Source organism: Hyla sarda, chromosome 8 (genome assembly GCF_029499605.1).
Source record: "Hyla sarda isolate aHylSar1 chromosome 8, aHylSar1.hap1, whole genome shotgun sequence".
In the NCBI taxonomy this organism is placed as follows: domain Eukaryota; kingdom Metazoa; phylum Chordata; class Amphibia; order Anura; family Hylidae; genus Hyla; species Hyla sarda.
In genome coordinates, this window is record NC_079196.1 from 117,226,047 (window position 1) to 117,246,429 (window position 20,383).

Genomic DNA, 20,383 nt, shown 5'->3' on the forward strand with positions numbered 1-20,383 from the left:
CATTCACTGACCACAGAAACCAATGCATGGTCAAGCAACAGCAATGACACACCCTTGTGTATAGGCATGAGACCCTCATGTCATTTAACAGGATTCAGCACCACCCACAAGACAGCTACCTGTCATGTCATGTCAAACCTGCACAGGTGTGCTAGATTATTATTATTTAGTTTTATTTTATTTTTTTACACCAATCAGTGTGCAAACATGGTCATTAAAACGCTAAATGAATAGACGTTCATAAACCAGTCAGTGCAACTCATCATTTTGGTCTCCAATTCTCAAACTCAAATTCTCACCCACGGAGGATTAAATGAGAATCTTTCTTGTTTAACACTGGAATGGGGTGGTGCACTGTTCACTACCCGAAGATACTGCCACATCGGGTCAATGCATAGGGCGACAGAAGCAAGCTTCCAAATCAGCTCCCTTTCTCAAAAATCCATTTAATTTATGGTCCCCAGATAGGGAACGTATGTATCAGTATGTGCTCACAAGTCACCCAAGTGCAAGTATTCACACAAAAAAAAACGTGCCTCAGGATGCGATCTGTCGCAAGATCCTTTCTTTTTTTACACTTGATCTAAGCCAAAAGGCCTAGAGGGGATAACCGGGAAAGGGGTGGACCCAACCATGTCCCCTTCATGAGCACTCACATTACTCATAGGAATGGAAGGAAGGCTGGCAGCCAACCAGCCTCCCATACACTTTCTGGGTGGGTGGCAGTCAGCCACCCATACATACATACAGCACAGGCTAAACCCACATCATCACTTAAAAAAAGGACAGGCGACCATTGCACTCTAATGGAGCATTTAGCAATGCAATCCATAGCCTGGCTTTTGCCTGAACCCCCATCACTCCTCCTCTTGCATATAAGACAATATTTCAGATCTGCATATGAAAACAACACGCCTACCTTTGTTGCACATAGCTGCCTGCCTGTCTCTAGTTACCCCACTGGCTGTAGCTGCGTCCCTTCCGACATGGAATAACACCAACTGTAACGATAAACTGAAAATTAACAGTATAAACCTGCATCATTTTGGACTCTGGTATTTGCTGAATCCGGGTGACCTGACAATCGATGGTGGTGCCGCTGGTGATTCTGGCCTTCTTGGAATCTGTTGGGCCTATGTGTTAGCTCACACATCACTTGGGTATCCATGGTAACTACCACAACATGGTCATCTGCAGTTTACATCTAGCCCGTGGCATTGAATGGCATTTTAAAAGTGCTAAGGGTCCTGGTGCAATAATCCTCCCATGAGGATCAGCCTCAACGGCTTTGTAGATTGCACTCATGTCAGCAACTCCATATACATTTTTTTTTCTTCATGCTTCTTTCTTCATCCTTTTTTCTTTCTGTCATTCAGACTTTCATTCATTCGATCTCTCTCACTCACTTGCTTTAACTCATTTGTTCTCACTCACTCACTCACTCACTCACTCAATCACTCACTCACTCATTCACTCTCACTCACTCTCACTCTCTCACTCACTCGCTCACTAAGTCAGTCTCTCTCTCTCTCTCTCTTTTTCTTTTTATATATATTTTTTTCCGTCTTCTTCTTCTTCTTCTTCTTCTTCTTCTTCTTCTTCTTCAGACCCTGTCATAGCACTAATGCCTTTCCAATACCACCAGCAGATGGAGACACTCCATTGCAACATTGGTTGTGAGCAGCAGTTTCTAAAAACAAATGCCTCATGGCGGATTTCCCATCCATCAATGGATGGTAAATTTTGTTTTTATCATTCACTGACCACAGAAACCAATGCATGGTCAAGCAACAGCAATGACACACCCTTGTGTATAGGCATGAGACCCTCATGTCATTTAACAGGATTCAGCACCACCCACAAGACAGCTACCTGTCATGTCATGTCAAACCTGCACAGGTGTGCTAGATTATTATTATTTAGTTTTATTTTATTTTTTTACACCAATCAGTGTGCAAACATGGTCATTAAAACGCTAAATGAATAGACGTTCATAAACCAGTCAGTGCAACTCATCATTTTGGTCTCCAATTCTCAAACTCAAATTCTCACCCACGGAGGATTAAATGAGAATCTTTCTTGTTTAACACTGGAATGGGGTGGTGCACTGTTCACTACCCGAAGATACTGCCACATCGGGTCAATGCATAGGGCGACAGAAGCAAGCTTCCAAATCAGCTCCCTTTCTCAAAAATCCATTTAATTTATGGTCCCCAGATAGGGAACGTATGTATCAGTATGTGCTCACAAGTCACCCAAGTGCAAGTATTCACACAAAAAAAAACGTGCCTCAGGATGCGATCTGTCGCAAGATCCTTTCTTTTTTTACACTTGATCTAAGCCAAAAGGCCTAGAGGGGATAACCGGGAAAGGGGTGGACCCAACCATGTCCCCTTCATGAGCACTCACATTACTCATAGGAATGGAAGGAAGGCTGGCAGCCAACCAGCCTCCCATACACTTTCTGGGTGGGTGGCAGTCAGCCACCCATACATACATACAGCACAGGCTAAACCCACATCATCACTTAAAAAAAGGACAGGCGACCATTGCACTCTGATGGAGCATTTAGCAATGCAATCCATAGCCTGGCTTTTGCCTGAACCCCCATCACTCCTCCTCTTGCATATAAGACAATATTTCAGATCTGCATATGAAAACAACACGCCTACCTTTGTTGCACATAGCTGCCTGCCTGTCTCTAGTTACCCCACTGGCTGTAGCTGCGTCCCTTCCGACATGGAATAACACCAACTGTAACGATAAACTGAAAATTAACAGTATAAACCTGCATCATTTTGGACTCTGGTATTTGCTGAATCCGGGTGACCTGACAATCGATGGTGGTGCCGCTGGTGATTCTGGCCTTCTTGGAATCTGTTGGGCCTATGTGTTAGCTCACACATCACTTGGGTATCCATGGTAACTACCACAACATGGTCATCTGCAGTTTACATCTAGCCCGTGGCATTGAATGGCATTTTAAAAGTGCTAAGGGTCCTGGTGCAATAATCCTCCCATGAGGATCAGCCTCAACGGCTTTGTAGATTGCACTCATGTCAGCAACTCCATATACATTTTTTTTTCTTCATGCTTCTTTCTTCATCCTTTTTTCTTTCTGTCATTCAGACTTTCATTCATTCGATCTCTCTCACTCACTTGCTTTAACTCATTTGTTCTCACTCACTCACTCACTCACTCAATCACTCACTCACTCATTCACTCTCACTCACTCTCACTCTCTCACTCACTCGCTCACTAAGTCAGTCTCTCTCTCTCTCTCTCTTTTTCTTTTTATATATATTTTTTTCCGTCTTCTTCTTCTTCTTCTTCTTCTTCTTCTTCTTCAGACCCTGTCATAGCACTAATGCCTTTCCAATACCACCAGCAGATGGAGACACTCCATTGCAACATTGGTTGTGAGCAGCAGTTTCTAAAAACAAATGCCTCATGGCGGATTTCCCATCCATCAATGGATGGTAAATTTTGTTTTTATCATTCACTGACCACAGAAACCAATGCATGGTCAAGCAACAGCAATGACACACCCTTGTGTATAGGCATGAGACCCTCATGTCATTTAACAGGATTCAGCACCACCCACAAGACAGCTACCTGTCATGTCATGTCAAACCTGCACAGGTGTGCTAGATTATTATTATTTAGTTTTATTTTATTTTTTTACACCAATCAGTGTGCAAACATGGTCATTAAAACGCTAAATGAATAGACGTTCATAAACCAGTCAGTGCAACTCATCATTTTGGTCTCCAATTCTCAAACTCAAATTCTCACCCACGGAGGATTAAATGAGAATCTTTCTTGTTTAACACTGGAATGGGGTGGTGCACTGTTCACTACCCGAAGATACTGCCACATCGGGTCAATGCATAGGGCGACAGAAGCAAGCTTCCAAATCAGCTCCCTTTCTCAAAAATCCATTTAATTTATGGTCCCCAGATAGGGAACGTATGTATCAGTATGTGCTCACAAGTCACCCAAGTGCAAGTATTCACACAAAAAAAAACGTGCCTCAGGATGCGATCTGTCGCAAGATCCTTTCTTTTTTTACACTTGATCTAAGCCAAAAGGCCTAGAGGGGATAACCGGGAAAGGGGTGGACCCAACCATGTCCCCTTCATGAGCACTCACATTACTCATAGGAATGGAAGGAAGGCTGGCAGCCAACCAGCCTCCCATACACTTTCTGGGTGGGTGGCAGTCAGCCACCCATACATACATACAGCACAGGCTAAACCCACATCATCACTTAAAAAAAGGACAGGCGACCATTGCACTCTGATGGAGCATTTAGCAATGCAATCCATAGCCTGGCTTTTGCCTGAACCCCCATCACTCCTCCTCTTGCATATAAGACAATATTTCAGATCTGCATATGAAAACAACACGCCTACCTTTGTTGCACATAGCTGCCTGCCTGTCTCTAGTTACCCCACTGGCTGTAGCTGCGTCCCTTCCGACATGGAATAACACCAACTGTAACGATAAACTGAAAATTAACAGTATAAACCTGCATCATTTTGGACTCTGGTATTTGCTGAATCCGGGTGACCTGACAATCGATGGTGGTGCCGCTGGTGATTCTGGCCTTCTTGGAATCTGTTGGGCCTATGTGTTAGCTCACACATCACTTGGGTATCCATGGTAACTACCACAACATGGTCATCTGCAGTTTACATCTAGCCCGTGGCATTGAATGGCATTTTAAAAGTGCTAAGGGTCCTGGTGCAATAATCCTCCCATGAGGATCAGCCTCAACGGCTTTGTAGATTGCACTCATGTCAGCAACTCCATATACATTTTTTTTTCTTCATGCTTCTTTCTTCATCCTTTTTTCTTTCTGTCATTCAGACTTTCATTCATTCGATCTCTCTCACTCACTTGCTTTAACTCATTTGTTCTCACTCACTCACTCACTCACTCAATCACTCACTCACTCATTCACTCTCACTCACTCTCACTCTCTCACTCACTCGCTCACTAAGTCAGTCTCTCTCTCTCTCTCTCTTTTTCTTTTTATATATATTTTTTTCCGTCTTCTTCTTCTTCTTCTTCTTCTTCTTCTTCAGACCCTGTCATAGCACTAATGCCTTTCCAATACCACCAGCAGATGGAGACACTCCATTGCAACATTGGTTGTGAGCAGCAGTTTCTAAAAACAAATGCCTCATGGCGGATTTCCCATCCATCAATGGATGGTAAATTTTGTTTTTATCATTCACTGACCACAGAAACCAATGCATGGTCAAGCAACAGCAATGACACACCCTTGTGTATAGGCATGAGACCCTCATGTCATTTAACAGGATTCAGCACCACCCACAAGACAGCTACCTGTCATGTCATGTCAAACCTGCACAGGTGTGCTAGATTATTATTATTTAGTTTTATTTTATTTTTTTACACCAATCAGTGTGCAAACATGGTCATTAAAACGCTAAATGAATAGACGTTCATAAACCAGTCAGTGCAACTCATCATTTTGGTCTCCAATTCTCAAACTCAAATTCTCACCCACGGAGGATTAAATGAGAATCTTTCTTGTTTAACACTGGAATGGGGTGGTGCACTGTTCACTACCCGAAGATACTGCCACATCGGGTCAATGCATAGGGCGACAGAAGCAAGCTTCCAAATCAGCTCCCTTTCTCAAAAATCCATTTAATTTATGGTCCCCAGATAGGGAACGTATGTATCAGTATGTGCTCACAAGTCACCCAAGTGCAAGTATTCACACAAAAAAAAAACGTGCCTCAGGATGCGATCTGTCGCAAGATCCTTTCTTTTTTTACACTTGATCTAAGCCAAAAGGCCTAGAGGGGATAACCGGGAAAGGGGTGGACCCAACCATGTCCCCTTCATGAGCACTCACATTACTCATAGGAATGGAAGGAAGGCTGGCAGCCAACCAGCCTCCCATACACTTTCTGGGTGGGTGGCAGTCAGCCACCCATACATACATACAGCACAGGCTAAACCCACATCATCACTTAAAAAAAGGACAGGCGACCATTGCACTCTGATGGAGCATTTAGCAATGCAATCCATAGCCTGGCTTTTGCCTGAACCCCCATCACTCCTCCTCTTGCATATAAGACAATATTTCAGATCTGCATATGAAAACAACACGCCTACCTTTGTTGCACATAGCTGCCTGCCTGTCTCTAGTTACCCCACTGGCTGTAGCTGCGTCCCTTCCGACATGGAATAACACCAACTGTAACGATAAACTGAAAATTAACAGTATAAACCTGCATCATTTTGGACTCTGGTATTTGCTGAATCCGGGTGACCTGACAATCGATGGTGGTGCCGCTGGTGATTCTGGCCTTCTTGGAATCTGTTGGGCCTATGTGTTAGCTCACACATCACTTGGGTATCCATGGTAACTACCACAACATGGTCATCTGCAGTTTACATCTAGCCCGTGGCATTGAATGGCATTTTAAAAGTGCTAAGGGTCCTGGTGCAATAATCCTCCCATGAGGATCAGCCTCAACGGCTTTGTAGATTGCACTCATGTCAGCAACTCCATATACATTTTTTTTTCTTCATGCTTCTTTCTTCATCCTTTTTTCTTTCTGTCATTCAGACTTTCATTCATTCGATCTCTCTCACTCACTTGCTTTAACTCATTTGTTCTCACTCACTCACTCACTCACTCAATCACTCACTCACTCATTCACTCTCACTCACTCTCACTCTCTCACTCACTCGCTCACTAAGTCAGTCTCTCTCTCTCTCTCTCTTTTTCTTTTTATATATATTTTTTTCCGTCTTCTTCTTCTTCTTCTTCTTCTTCTTCTTCTTCTTCTTCTTCTTCAGACCCTGTCATAGCACTAATGCCTTTCCAATACCACCAGCAGATGGAGACACTCCATTGCAACATTGGTTGTGAGCAGCAGTTTCTAAAAACAAATGCCTCATGGCGGATTTCCCATCCATCAATGGATGGTAAATTTTGTTTTTATCATTCACTGACCACAGAAACCAATGCATGGTCAAACAACAGCAATGACACACCCTTGTGTATAGGCATGAGACCCTCATGTCATTTAACAGGATTCAGCACCACCCACAAGACAGCTACCTGTCATGTCATGTCAAACCTGCACAGGTGTGCTAGATTATTATTATTTAGTTTTATTTTATTTTTTTACACCAATCAGTGTGCAAACATGGTCATTAAAACGCTAAATGAATAGACGTTCATAAACCAGTCAGTGCAACTCATCATTTTGGTCTCCAATTCTCAAACTCAAATTCTCACCCACGGAGGATTAAATGAGAATCTTTCTTGTTTAACACTGGAATGGGGTGGTGCACTGTTCACTACCCGAAGATACTGCCACATCGGGTCAATGCATAGGGCGACAGAAGCAAGCTTCCAAATCAGCTCCCTTTCTCAAAAATCCATTTAATTTATGGTCCCCAGATAGGGAACGTATGTATCAGTATGTGCTCACAAGTCACCCAAGTGCAAGTATTCACACAAAAAAAAACGTGCCTCAGGATGCGATCTGTCGCAAGATCCTTTCTTTTTTTACACTTGATCTAAGCCAAAAGGCCTAGAGGGGATAACCGGGAAAGGGGTGGACCCAACCATGTCCCCTTCATGAGCACTCACATTACTCATAGGAATGGAAGGAAGGCTGGCAGCCAACCAGCCTCCCATACACTTTCTGGGTGGGTGGCAGTCAGCCACCCATACATACATACAGCACAGGCTAAACCCACATCATCACTTAAAAAAAGGACAGGCGACCATTGCACTCTGATGGAGCATTTAGCAATGCAATCCATAGCCTGGCTTTTGCCTGAACCCCCATCACTCCTCCTCTTGCATATAAGACAATATTTCAGATCTGCATATGAAAACAACACGCCTACCTTTGTTGCACATAGCTGCCTGCCTGTCTCTAGTTACCCCACTGGCTGTAGCTGCGTCCCTTCCGACATGGAATAACACCAACTGTAACGATAAACTGAAAATTAACAGTATAAACCTGCATCATTTTGGACTCTGGTATTTGCTGAATCCGGGTGACCTGACAATCGATGGTGGTGCCGCTGGTGATTCTGGCCTTCTTGGAATCTGTTGGGCCTATGTGTTAGCTCACACATCACTTGGGTATCCATGGTAACTACCACAACATGGTCATCTGCAGTTTACATCTAGCCCGTGGCATTGAATGGCATTTTAAAAGTGCTAAGGGTCCTGGTGCAATAATCCTCCCATGAGGATCAGCCTCAACGGCTTTGTAGATTGCACTCATGTCAGCAACTCCATATACATTTTTTTTTCTTCATGCTTCTTTCTTCATCCTTTTTTCTTTCTGTCATTCAGACTTTCATTCATTCGATCTCTCTCACTCACTTGCTTTAACTCATTTGTTCTCACTCACTCACTCACTCACTCACTCAATCACTCACTCACTCATTCACTCTCACTCACTCTCACTCTCTCACTCACTCGCTCACTAAGTCAGTCTCTCTCTCTCTCTTTTTCTTTTTATATATATTTTTTTCCGTCTTCTTCTTCTTCTTCTTCTTCAGACCCTGTCATAGCACTAATGCCTTTCCAATACCACCAGCAGATGGAGACACTCCATTGCAACATTGGTTGTGAGCAGCAGTTTCTAAAAACAAATGCCTCATGGCGGATTTCCCATCCATCAATGGATGGTAAATTTTGTTTTTATCATTCACTGACCACAGAAACCAATGCATGGTCAAGCAACAGCAATGACACACCCTTGTGTATAGGCATGAGACCCTCATGTCATTTAACAGGATTCAGCACCACCCACAAGACAGCTACCTGTCATGTCATGTCAAACCTGCACAGGTGTGCTAGATTATTATTATTTAGTTTTATTTTATTTTTTTACACCAATCAGTGTGCAAACATGGTCATTAAAACGCTAAATGAATAGACGTTCATAAACCAGTCAGTGCAACTCATCATTTTGGTCTCCAATTCTCAAACTCAAATTCTCACCCACGGAGGATTAAATGAGAATCTTTCTTGTTTAACACTGGAATGGGGTGGTGCACTGTTCACTACCCGAAGATACTGCCACATCGGGTCAATGCATAGGGCGACAGAAGCAAGCTTCCAAATCAGCTCCCTTTCTCAAAAATCCATTTAATTTATGGTCCCCAGATAGGGAACGTATGTATCAGTATGTGCTCACAAGTCACCCAAGTGCAAGTATTCACACAAAAAAAAACGTGCCTCAGGATGCGATCTGTCGCAAGATCCTTTCTTTTTTTACACTTGATCTAAGCCAAAAGGCCTAGAGGGGATAACCGGGAAAGGGGTGGACCCAACCATGTCCCCTTCATGAGCACTCACATTACTCATAGGAATGGAAGGAAGGCTGGCAGCCAACCAGCCTCCCATACACTTTCTGGGTGGGTGGCAGTCAGCCACCCATACATACATACAGCACAGGCTAAACCCACATCATCACTTAAAAAAAGGACAGGCGACCATTGCACTCTGATGGAGCATTTAGCAATGCAATCCATAGCCTGGCTTTTGCCTGAACCCCCATCACTCCTCCTCTTGCATATAAGACAATATTTCAGATCTGCATATGAAAACAACACGCCTACCTTTGTTGCACATAGCTGCCTGCCTGTCTCTAGTTACCCCACTGGCTGTAGCTGCGTCCCTTCCGACATGGAATAACACCAACTGTAACGATAAACTGAAAATTAACAGTATAAACCTGCATCATTTTGGACTCTGGTATTTGCTGAATCCGGGTGACCTGACAATCGATGGTGGTGCCGCTGGTGATTCTGGCCTTCTTGGAATCTGTTGGGCCTATGTGTTAGCTCACACATCACTTGGGTATCCATGGTAACTACCACAACATGGTCATCTGCAGTTTACATCTAGCCCGTGGCATTGAATGGCATTTTAAAAGTGCTAAGGGTCCTGGTGCAATAATCCTCCCATGAGGATCAGCCTCAACGGCTTTGTAGATTGCACTCATGTCAGCAACTCCATATACATTTTTTTTTCTTCATGCTTCTTTCTTCATCCTTTTTTCTTTCTGTCATTCAGACTTTCATTCATTCGATCTCTCTCACTCACTTGCTTTAACTCATTTGTTCTCACTCACTCACTCACTCATTCACTCTCACTCACTCTCACTCTCTCACTCACTCGCTCACTAAGTCAGTCTCTCTCTCTCTCTCTCTTTTTCTTTTTATATATATTTTTTTCCGTCTTCTTCTTCTTCTTCTTCTTCTTCTTCTTCTTCTTCTTCTTCAGACCCTGTCATAGCACTAATGCCTTTCCAATACCACCAGCAGATGGAGACACTCCATTGCAACATTGGTTGTGAGCAGCAGTTTCTAAAAACAAATGCCTCATGGCGGATTTCCCATCCATCAATGGATGGTAAATTTTGTTTTTATCATTCACTGACCACAGAAACCAATGCATGGTCAAACAACAGCAATGACACACCCTTGTGTATAGGCATGAGACCCTCATGTCATTTAACAGGATTCAGCACCACCCACAAGACAGCTACCTGTCATGTCATGTCAAACCTGCACAGGTGTGCTAGATTATTATTATTTAGTTTTATTTTATTTTTTTACACCAATCAGTGTGCAAACATGGTCATTAAAACGCTAAATGAATAGACGTTCATAAACCAGTCAGTGCAACTCATCATTTTGGTCTCCAATTCTCAAACTCAAATTCTCACCCACGGAGGATTAAATGAGAATCTTTCTTGTTTAACACTGGAATGGGGTGGTGCACTGTTCACTACCCGAAGATACTGCCACATCGGGTCAATGCATAGGGCGACAGAAGCAAGCTTCCAAATCAGCTCCCTTTCTCAAAAATCCATTTAATTTATGGTCCCCAGATAGGGAACGTATGTATCAGTATGTGCTCACAAGTCACCCAAGTGCAAGTATTCACACAAAAAAAAACGTGCCTCAGGATGCGATCTGTCGCAAGATCCTTTCTTTTTTTACACTTGATCTAAGCCAAAAGGCCTAGAGGGGATAACCGGGAAAGGGGTGGACCCAACCATGTCCCCTTCATGAGCACTCACATTACTCATAGGAATGGAAGGAAGGCTGGCAGCCAACCAGCCTCCCATACACTTTCTGGGTGGGTGGCAGTCAGCCACCCATACATACATACAGCACAGGCTAAACCCACATCATCACTTAAAAAAAGGACAGGCGACCATTGCACTCTGATGGAGCATTTAGCAATGCAATCCATAGCCTGGCTTTTGCCTGAACCCCCATCACTCCTCCTCTTGCATATAAGACAATATTTCAGATCTGCATATGAAAACAACACGCCTACCTTTGTTGCACATAGCTGCCTGCCTGTCTCTAGTTACCCCACTGGCTGTAGCTGCGTCCCTTCCGACATGGAATAACACCAACTGTAACGATAAACTGAAAATTAACAGTATAAACCTGCATCATTTTGGACTCTGGTATTTGCTGAATCCGGGTGACCTGACAATCGATGGTGGTGCCGCTGGTGATTCTGGCCTTCTTGGAATCTGTTGGGCCTATGTGTTAGCTCACACATCACTTGGGTATCCATGGTAACTACCACAACATGGTCATCTGCAGTTTACATCTAGCCCGTGGCATTGAATGGCATTTTAAAAGTGCTAAGGGTCCTGGTGCAATAATCCTCCCATGAGGATCAGCCTCAACGGCTTTGTAGATTGCACTCATGTCAGCAACTCCATATACATTTTTTTTTCTTCATGCTTCTTTCTTCATCCTTTTTTCTTTCTGTCATTCAGACTTTCATTCATTCGATCTCTCTCACTCACTTGCTTTAACTCATTTGTTCTCACTCACTCACTCACTCACTCAATCACTCACTCACTCATTCACTCTCACTCACTCTCACTCTCTCTCTCTCTTTTTCTTTTTATATATATTTTTTTCCGTCTTCTTCTTCTTCTTCTTCTTCTTCTTCTTCTTCAGACCCTGTCATAGCACTAATGCCTTTCCAATACCACCAGCAGATGGAGACACTCCATTGCAACATTGGTTGTGAGCAGCAGTTTCTAAAAACAAATGCCTCATGGCGGATTTCCCATCCATCAATGGATGGTAAATTTTGTTTTTATCATTCACTGACCACAGAAATCAATGCATGGTCAAGCAACAGCAATGACACACCCTTGTGTATAGGCATGAGACCCTCATGTCATTTAACAGGATTCAGCACCACCCACAAGACAGCTACCTGTCATGTCATGTCAAACCTGCACAGGTGTGCTAGATTATTATTATTTAGTTTTATTTTATTTTTTTACACCAATCAGTGTGCAAACATGGTCATTAAAACGCTAAATGAATAGACGTTCATAAACCAGTCAGTGCAACTCATCATTTTGGTCTCCAATTCTCAAACTCAAATTCTCACCCACGGAGGATTAAATGAGAATCTTTCTTGTTTAACACTGGAATGGGGTGGTGCACTGTTCACTACCCGAAGATACTGCCACATCAGGTCAATGCATAGGGCGACAGAAGCAAGCTTCCAAATCAGCTCCCTTTCTCAAAAATCCATTTAATTTATGGTCCCCAGATAGGGAACGTATGTATCAGTATGTGCTCACAAGTCACCCAAGTGCAAGTATTCACACAAAAAAAAACGTGCCTCAGGATGCGATCTGTCGCAAGATCCTTTCTTTTTTTACACTTGATCTAAGCCAAAAGGCCTAGAGGGGATAACCGGGAAAGGGGTGGACCCAACCATGTCCCCTTCATGAGCACTCACATTACTCATAGGAATGGAAGGAAGGCTGGCAGCCAACCAGCCTCCCATACACTTTCTGGGTGGGTGGCAGTCAGCCACCCATACATACATACAGCACAGGCTAAACCCACATCATCACTTAAAAAAAGGACAGGCGACCATTGCACTCTGATGGAGCATTTAGCAATGCAATCCATAGCCTGGCTTTTGCCTGAACCCCCATCACTCCTCCTCTTGCATATAAGACAATATTTCAGATCTGCATATGAAAACAACACGCCTACCTTTGTTGCACATAGCTGCCTGCCTGTCTCTAGTTACCCCACTGGCTGTAGCTGCGTCCCTTCCGACATGGAATAACACCAACTGTAACGATAAACTGAAAATTAACAGTATAAACCTGCATCATTTTGGACTCTGGTATTTGCTGAATCCGGGTGACCTGACAATCGATGGTGGTGCCGCTGGTGATTCTGGCCTTCTTGGAATCTGTTGGGCCTATGTGTTAGCTCACACATCACTTGGGTATCCATGGTAACTACCACAACATGGTCATCTGCAGTTTACATCTAGCCCGTGGCATTGAATGGCATTTTAAAAGTGCTAAGGGTCCTGGTGCAATAATCCTCCCATGAGGATCAGCCTCAACGGCTTTGTAGATTGCACTCATGTCAGCAACTCCATATACATTTTTTTTTCTTCATGCTTCTTTCTTCATCCTTTTTTCTTTCTGTCATTCAGACTTTCATTCATTCGATCTCTCTCACTCACTTGCTTTAACTCATTTGTTCTCACTCACTCACTCACTCACTCAATCACTCACTCACTCATTCACTCTCACTCACTCTCACTCTCTCACTCACTCGCTCACTAAGTCAGTCTCTCTCTCTCTCTCTCTTTTTCTTTTTATATATATTTTTTTCCGTCTTCTTCTTCTTCTTCTTCTTCTTCTTCTTCAGACCCTGTCATAGCACTAATGCCTTTCCAATACCACCAGCAGATGGAGACACTCCATTGCAACATTGGTTGTGAGCAGCAGTTTCTAAAAACAAATGCCTCATGGCGGATTTCCCATCCATCAATGGATGGTAAATTTTGTTTTTATCATTCACTGACCACAGAAACCAATGCATGGTCAAGCAACAGCAATGACACACCCTTGTGTATAGGCATGAGACCCTCATGTCATTTAACAGGATTCAGCACCACCCACAAGACAGCTACCTGTCATGTCATGTCAAACCTGCACAGGTGTGCTAGATTATTATTATTTAGTTTTATTTTATTTTTTTACACCAATCAGTGTGCAAACATGGTCATTAAAACGCTAAATGAATAGACGTTCATAAACCAGTCAGTGCAACTCATCATTTTGGTCTCCAATTCTCAAACTCAAATTCTCACCCACGGAGGATTAAATGAGAATCTTTCTTGTTTAACACTGGAATGGGGTGGTGCACTGTTCACTACCCGAAGATACTGCCACATCGGGTCAATGCATAGGGCGACAGAAGCAAGCTTCCAAATCAGCTCCCTTTCTCAAAAATCCATTTAATTTATGGTCCCCAGATAGGGAACGTATGTATCAGTATGTGCTCACAAGTCACCCAAGTGCAAGTATTCACACAAAAAAAAACGTGCCTCAGGATGCGATCTGTCGCAAGATCCTTTCTTTTTTTACACTTGATCTAAGCCAAAAGGCCTAGAGGGGATAACCGGGAAAGGGGTGGACCCAACCATGTCCCCTTCATGAGCACTCACATTACTCATAGGAATGGAAGGAAGGCTGGCAGCCAACCAGCCTCCCATACACTTTCTGGGTGGGTGGCAGTCAGCCACCCATACATACATACAGCACAGGCTAAACCCACATCATCACTTAAAAAAAGGACAGGCGACCATTGCACTCTGATGGAGCATTTAGCAATGCAATCCATAGCCTGGCTTTTGCCTGAACCCCCATCACTCCTCCTCTTGCATATAAGACAATATTTCAGATCTGCATATGAAAACAACACGCCTACCTTTGTTGCACATAGCTGCCTGCCTGTCTCTAGTTACCCCACTGGCTGTAGCTGCGTCCCTTCCGACATGGAATAACACCAACTGTAACGATAAACTGAAAATTAACAGTATAAACCTGCATCATTTTGGACTCTGGTATTTGCTGAATCCGGGTGACCTGACAATCGATGGTGGTGCCGCTGGTGATTCTGGCCTTCTTGGAATCTGTTGGGCCTATGTGTTAGCTCACACATCACTTGGGTATCCATGGTAACTACCACAACATGGTCATCTGCAGTTTACATCTAGCCCGTGGCATTGAATGGCATTTTAAAAGTGCTAAGGGTCCTGGTGCAATAATCCTCCCATGAGGATCAGCCTCAACGGCTTTGTAGATTGCACTCATGTCAGCAACTCCATATACATTTTTTTTTCTTCATGCTTCTTTCTTCATCCTTTTTTCTTTCTGTCATTCAGACTTTCATTCATTCGATCTCTCTCACTCACTTGCTTTAACTCATTTGTTCTCACTCACTCACTCACTCACTCACTCACTCATTCACTCTCACTCACTCTCACTCTCTCACTCACTCGCTCACTAAGTCAGTCTCTCTCTCTCTCTCTCTTTTTCTTTTTATATATATTTTTTTCCGTCTTCTTCTTCTTCTTCTTCTTCTTCAGACCCTGTCATAGCACTAATGCCTTTCCAATACCACCAGCAGATGGAGACACTCCATTGCAACATTGGTTGTGAGCAGCAGTTTCTAAAAACAAATGCCTCATGGCGGATTTCCCATCCATCAATGGATGGTAAATTTTGTTTTTATCATTCACTGACCACAGAAACCAATGCATGGTCAAGCAACAGCAATGACACACCCTTGTGTATAGGCATGAGACCCTCATGTCATTTAACAGGATTCAGCACCACCCACAAGACAGCTACCTGTCATGTCATGTCAAACCTGCACAGGTGTGCTAGATTATTATTATTTAGTTTTATTTTATTTTTTTACACCAATCAGTGTGCAAACATGGTCATTAAAACGCTAAATGAATAGACGTTCATAAACCAGTCAGTGCAACTCATCATTTTGGTCTCCAATTCTCAAACTCAAATTCTCACCCACGGAGGATTAAATGAGAATCTTTCTTGTTTAACACTGGAATGGGGTGGTGCACTGTTCACTACCCGAAGATACTGCCACATCGGGTCAATGCATAGGGCGACAGAAGCAAGCTTCCAAATCAGCTCCCTTTCTCAAAAATCCATTTAATATATGGTCCCCAGATAGGGAACGTATGTATCAGTATGTGCTCACAAGTCACCCAAGTGCAAGTATTCACACAAAAAAAAACGTGCCTCAGGATGCGATCTGTCGCAAGATCCTTTCTTTTTTTTACACTTGATCTAAGCCAAAAGGCCTAGAGGGGATAACCGGGAAAGGGGTGGACCCAACCATGTCCCCTTCATGAGCACTCACATTACTCATAGGAATGGAAGGAAGGCTGGCAGCCAACCAGCCTCCCATACACTTTCTGGGTGGGTGGCAGTCAGCCACCCATACATACATACAGCACAGGCTAAACCCACATCATCACTTAAAAAAAGGACAGGCGACCATTGCACTCTGATGGAGCATTTAGCAATGCAATCCATAGCCTGGCTTTTGTCTGAACCCCCATCACTCCTCCTCTTGCATATAAGACAATATTTCAGATCTGCATATGAAAACAACACGCCTACCTTTGTTGAACATAGCTGCCTGCCTGTCTCTAGTTACCCCACTGGCTGTAGCTGCGTCCCTTCCGACATGGAATAACACCAACTGTAACGATAAACTGAAAATTAACAGTATAAACCTGCATCATTTTGGACTCTGGTATTTGCTGAATCCGGGTGACCTGACAATCGATGGTGGTGCCGCTGGTGATTCTGGCCTTCTTGGAATCTGTTGGGCCTATGTGTTAGCTCACACATCACTTGGGTATCCATGGTAACTACCACAACATGGTCATCTGCAGTTTACATCTAGCCCGTGGCATTGAATGGCATTTTAAAAGTGCTAAGGGTCCTGGTGCAATAATCCTCCCATGAGGATCAGCCTCAACGGCTTTGTAGATTGCACTCATGTCAGCAACTCCATATACATTTTTTTTTCTTCATGCTTCTTTCTTCATCCTTTTTTCTTTCTGTCATTCAGACTTTCATTCATTCGATCTCTCTCACTCACTTGCTTTAACTCATTTGTTCTCACTCACTCACTCACTCACTCACTCAATCACTCACTCACTCATTCACTCTCACTCACTCTCACTCTCTCACTCACTCGCTCACTAAGTCAGTCTCTCTCTCTCTCTCTCTTTTTCTTTTTATATATATTTTTTTCCGTCTTCTTCTTCTTCTTCTTCTTCTTCTTCTTCTTCTTCAGACCCTGTCATAGCACTAATGCCTTTCCAATACCACCAGCAGATGGAGACACTCCATTGCAACATTGGTTGTGAGCAGCAGTTTCTAAAAACAAATGCCTCATGGCGGATTTCCCATCCATCAATGGATGGTAAATTTTGTTTTTATCATTCACTGACCACAGAAACCAATGCATGGTCAAGCAACAGCAATGACACACCCTTGTGTATAGGCACGAGACCCTCATGTCATTTAACAGGATTCAGCACCACCCACAAGACAGCTACCTGTCATGTCATGTCAAACCTGCACAGGTGTGCTAGATTATTATTATTTAGTTTTATTTTATTTTTTTACACCAATCAGTGTGCAAACATGGTCATTAAAACGCTAAATGAATAGACGTTCATAAACCAGTCAGTGCAACTCATCATTTTGGTCTCCAATTCTCAAACTCAAATTCTCACCCACGGAGGATTAAATGAGAATCTTTCTTGTTTAACACTGGAATGGGGTGGTGCACTGTTCACTACCCGAAGATACTGCCACATCGGGTCAATGCATAGGGCGACAGAAGCAAGCTTCCAAATCAGCTCCCTTTCTCAAAAATCCATTTAATTTATGGTCCCCAGATAGGGAACGTATGTATCAGTATGTGCTCACAAGTCACCCAAGTGCAAGTATTCACACAAAAAAAAACGTGCCTCAGGATGCGATCTGTCGCAAGATCCTTTCTTTTTTTACACTTGATCTAAGCCAAAAGGCCTAGAGGGGATAACCGGGAAAGGGGTGGACCCAACCATGTCCCCTTCATGAGCACTCACATTACTCATAGGAATGGAAGGAAGGCTGGCAGCCAACCAGCCTCCCATACACTTTCTGGGTGGGTGGCAGTCAGCCACCCATACATACATACAGCACAGGCTAAACCCACATCATCACTTAAAAAAAGGACAGGCGACCATTGCACTCTGATGGAGCATTTAGCAATGCAATCCATAGCCTGGCTTTTGCCTGAACCCCCATCACTCCTCCTCTTGCATATAAGACAATATTTCAGATCTGCATATGAAAACAACACGCCTACCTTTGTTGCACATAGCTGCCTGCCTGTCTCTAGTTACCCCACTGGCTGTAGCTGCGTCCCTTCCGACATGGAATAACACCAACTGTAACGATAAACTGAAAATTAACAGTATAAACCTGCATCATTTTGGACTCTGGTATTTGCTGAATCCGGGTGACCTGACAATCGATGGTGGTGCCGCTGGTGATTCTGGCCTTCTTGGAATCTGTTGGGCCTATGTGTTAGCTCACACATCACTTGGGTATCCATGGTAACTACCACAACATGGTCATCTGCAGTTTACATCTAGCCCGTGGCATTGAATGGCATTTTAAAAGTGCTAAGGGTCCTGGTGCAATAATCCTCCCATGAGGATCAGCCTCAACGGCTTTGTAGATTGCACTCATGTCAGCAACTCCATATACATTTTTTTTTCTTCATGCTTCTTTCTTCATCCTTTTTTCTTTCTGTCATTCAGACTTTCATTCATTCGATCTCTCTCACTCACTTGCTTTAACTCATTTGTTCTCACTCACTCACTCACTCACTCACTCAATCACTCACTCACTCATTCACTCTCACTCACTCTCACTCTCTCACTCACTCGCTCACTAAGTCAGTCTCTCTCTCTCTCTCTCTTTTTCTTTTTATATATATTTTTTTCCGTCTTCTTCTTCTTCTTCTTCTTCTTCTTCTTCTTCAGACCCTGTCATAGCACTAATGCCTTTCCAATACCACCAGCAGATGGAGACACTCCATTGCAACATTGGTTGTGAGCAGCAGTTTCTAAAAACAAATGCCTCATGGCGGATTTCCCATCCATCAATGGATGGTAAATTTTGTTTTTATCATTCACTGACCACAGAAACCAATGCATGGTCAAGCAACAGCAATGACACACCCTTGTGTATAGGCATGAGACCCTCATGTCATTTAACAGGATTCAGCACCACCCACAAGACAGCTACCTGTCATGTCATGTCAAACCTGCACAGGTGTGCTAGATTATTATTATTTAGTTTTATTTTATTTTTTTACACCAATCAGTGTGCAAACATGGTCATTAAAACGCTAAATGAATAGACGTTCATAAACCAGTCAGTGCAACTCATCATTTTGGTCTCCAATTCTCAAACTCAAATTCTCACCCACGGAGGATTAAATGAGAATCTTTCTTGTTTAACACTGGAATGGGGTGGTGCACTGTTCACTACCCGAAGATACTGCCACATCGGGTCAATGCATAGGGCGACAGAAGCAAGCTTCCAAATCAGCTCCCTTTCTCAAAAATCCATTTAATATATGGTCCCCAGATAGGGAACGTATGTATCAGTATGTGCTCACAAGTCACCCAAGTGCAAGTATTCACACAAAAAAAACGTGCCTCAGGATGCGATCTGTCGCAAGATCCTTTCTTTTTTTACACTTGATCTAAGCCAAAAGGCCTAGAGGGGATAACCGGGAAAGGGGTGGACCCAACCATGTCCCCTTCATGAGCACTCACATTACTCATAGGAATGGAAGGAAGGCTGGCAGCCAACCAGCCTCCCATACACTTTCTGGGTGGGTGGCAGTCAGCCACCCATACATACATACAGCACAGGCTAAACCCACATCATCACTTAAAAAAAGGACAGGCGACCATTGCACTCTGATGGAGCATTTAGCAATGCAATCCATAGCCTGGCTTTTGTCTGAACCCCCATCACTCCTCCTCTTGCATATAAGACAATATTTCAGATCTGCATATGAAAACAACACGCCTACCTTTGTTGCACATAGCTGCCTGCCTGTCTCTAGTTACCCCACTGGCTGTAGCTGCGTCCCTTCCGACATGGAATAACACCAACTGTAACGATAAACTGAAAATTAACAGTATAAACCTGCATCATTTTGGACTCTGGTATTTGCTGAATCCGGGTGACCTGACAATCGATGGTGGTGCCGCTGGTGATTCTGGCCTTCTTGGAATCTGTTGGGCCTATGTGTTAGCTCACACATCACTTGGGTATCCATGGTAACTACCACAACATGGTCATCTGCAGTTTACATCTAGCCCGTGGCATTGAATGGCATTTTAAAAGTGCTAAGGGTCCTGGTGCAA

The 20,383-nt window shown here is 43.4% G+C and overlaps 12 pseudogenes; all 12 read right to left on the minus strand.

Moving 5' to 3' along the window:
• Window positions 1-344: 344 nt before the first annotated feature.
• On the minus strand, window positions 345-608 carry LOC130287148 (U2 spliceosomal RNA; annotated as a pseudogene).
• A 1,489-nt stretch (window positions 609-2,097) lies between these two features.
• On the minus strand, window positions 2,098-2,361 carry LOC130287149 (U2 spliceosomal RNA; annotated as a pseudogene).
• Window positions 2,362-3,840: 1,479 nt separating this feature from the next.
• Window positions 3,841-4,104, minus strand: LOC130287150 (U2 spliceosomal RNA; annotated as a pseudogene).
• Window positions 4,105-5,580: 1,476 nt separating this feature from the next.
• LOC130288095 (U2 spliceosomal RNA) lies at window positions 5,581-5,845 on the minus strand (annotated as a pseudogene).
• Window positions 5,846-7,336: 1,491 nt separating this feature from the next.
• Window positions 7,337-7,600, minus strand: LOC130287151 (U2 spliceosomal RNA; annotated as a pseudogene).
• Window positions 7,601-9,067: 1,467 nt separating this feature from the next.
• On the minus strand, window positions 9,068-9,331 carry LOC130287152 (U2 spliceosomal RNA; annotated as a pseudogene).
• Window positions 9,332-10,799: 1,468 nt separating this feature from the next.
• On the minus strand, window positions 10,800-11,063 carry LOC130287154 (U2 spliceosomal RNA; annotated as a pseudogene).
• Window positions 11,064-12,508: 1,445 nt separating this feature from the next.
• LOC130289274 (U2 spliceosomal RNA) lies at window positions 12,509-12,772 on the minus strand (annotated as a pseudogene).
• Window positions 12,773-14,248: 1,476 nt separating this feature from the next.
• Window positions 14,249-14,512, minus strand: LOC130287155 (U2 spliceosomal RNA; annotated as a pseudogene).
• Window positions 14,513-15,974: 1,462 nt separating this feature from the next.
• LOC130287050 (U2 spliceosomal RNA) lies at window positions 15,975-16,239 on the minus strand (annotated as a pseudogene).
• Window positions 16,240-17,725: 1,486 nt separating this feature from the next.
• LOC130287156 (U2 spliceosomal RNA) lies at window positions 17,726-17,989 on the minus strand (annotated as a pseudogene).
• Window positions 17,990-19,472: 1,483 nt separating this feature from the next.
• On the minus strand, window positions 19,473-19,735 carry LOC130286654 (U2 spliceosomal RNA; annotated as a pseudogene).
• Window positions 19,736-20,383: the final 648 nt, after the last annotated feature.